Genomic DNA, 2,058 nt, shown 5'->3' on the forward strand with positions numbered 1-2,058 from the left:
CCCTTTCCTTTCTCAGAAAAGCATAGACATACTTCTTGTACAAAATGTTCCATCTGACTGGGCGTAACCTTAACTCCTCTGCTAGCAAGCAAATGTGTTAAAGGATCAATACCAAGCCGAAACTGGTTTGGCTCAGTGGATAGAACGTCGGCCTGCAGACTGAAGGGTCCCAGGTTCGATTCCGGTCAAGGGCATGTACCTGGGTTGCGGGCACATCCCCAGTGGGAGATGTGCAGGAGGCAGCTGATCAATGTTTCTCTCTCATTGATGTTTCTAACTCTATCTCTCTCCCTTCCTCTCTGTAAAAAATCAATAAAATATATTTTAAAAAAATCAATACCGAGTGTTTTTTCTTTAGACTCAGTATGGCACATCTTCTTAATCTAAAGATCAATACAGAGTCTTCTTTCTTTGGACTCAGTATGGCACATCTTCTCAATCTAAGTTCTGTACTATCCACCTTCTTACTCTACTTATCTTCTATAGGGAGGTCTGCAGCACCCTGGTGGAGTCCTATCCATCCTGAGTGTGGGGGTTCTCAATGTGTGGGGGGGCTTACCTAGGGGAATCCTGTTCCAGGGGTTCCCAAAGGTGTGGATGGAGTCGGCAAAGAAGGAATGACACACAGGCAGCGTTCAGGTGATCATCATAGCCAGGTTCTGTAGCCAGGTTCTATCCAAGGTCCCTTCTACCTTCTTAGGTATAATAAATATAGGCGTATTCCAAGGGCTATTGGAAGGCCCTTGACTGAAATAGAACCCAGGGCCTTTCAATCCTCAAGCCAATGCTCTACCCACTGGGAAAAACTGGCCAGAGCTCTAAACCAGCACTTAAAATTTTTCATAAATATTTCCTAGGTCCACACCACAAATCCCAAGCTTTCATTAAAGTATTAATCAGTAGGCTATCCATTTATAATAGACTAGAGGCCCACTGCAGGAAATTCATGCACTTGGGGGAGGGTTCCTCAGCCCAGATTGCGAGAAGATGCAGGCCAGGCAGAGGGACCCCACCAGTGCACAACTGGGGCCGGGGAGGGACACGGGAGGTTGGCCAGCCAATGAGGAACCACAGGAGGGCTCCAGGGCATGTCCTGCCCATCATGCTCAGTCCCGATCAGCCAGACCCCAGCAGCAAGCTAACCTACTGGTCAGAGAGTCTGCCCCCTGGTGGTCATAGTGAGCAGTTGAGCGGCCTTAGCATATCATTAGTATATTACTCTTTGATTGGTTAAATGGGCGACCAGACGATCAGACACTTAGCATATTAGGTTTTTATTACATAGAGTTTAATAGACCTGTATATACTAATAATGAAGAAATGCTATAGTTTACAGATTTTATAAAAGCACTCCTATGAAAGCTAATGACTCATGCAAATGAAAGAAATGTTTTAGAAATATAATGAGTTTAGAAAAGAAAGTAATTTAATAAATTCATGGAAAAGAAATTTAACTGTTTGCTTATTTTTTAAATGCTATTTTCACACCTATTACCTGCTTACATTTAAAGTGGCTGTATTTGAATGCATATCTGTCTCATATAGAGGGCTATTATTTATTTATTTCAATGGCATAGTATCACTTATTTTTTTAAAACATATTGTTATTGATTTTAGAGAGGAAAGGAGAGGGTTAGAAACATCAATGATGAGAGAGGATCATTGATTGGCTGCCTCCTGCACGCCCCACACTGGGAATCAAGTCCACAACTCAGGCATGTGCCCTGACCAGGAATCGAACCATGACCTCCTAGTTCAGAGGTCGAAGCTCAAACTGGGCTCACTTATTTTTTTTAAAAGCCAAGCGTTTTCGCCGAAACCGGTTTGGCTCAGTGGATGGAGCGTCGGCCTGCAGACTGAGAGGTCCCAGGTTTGATTCCGGTCAAGGACATGTATCTTGGTTGCAGGCATATCCCCAGTGGGGAGTGTGCAGAAGACAGCTGATTGATGTTTCTCTCTCATCGATGTTTCTAACTCTCTATCCCTCTCCCTTCCTCTCTGTAAAAAATAAATAAAATATATATTAAAAAAGAAGAAAAACTCAGCTTCCTTTCCTGA

The sequence above is a fragment of the Myotis davidii genome, unplaced genomic scaffold (assembly GCF_000327345.1).
Source record: "Myotis davidii unplaced genomic scaffold, ASM32734v1 scaffold168, whole genome shotgun sequence".
Taxonomy (NCBI): domain Eukaryota; kingdom Metazoa; phylum Chordata; class Mammalia; order Chiroptera; family Vespertilionidae; genus Myotis; species Myotis davidii.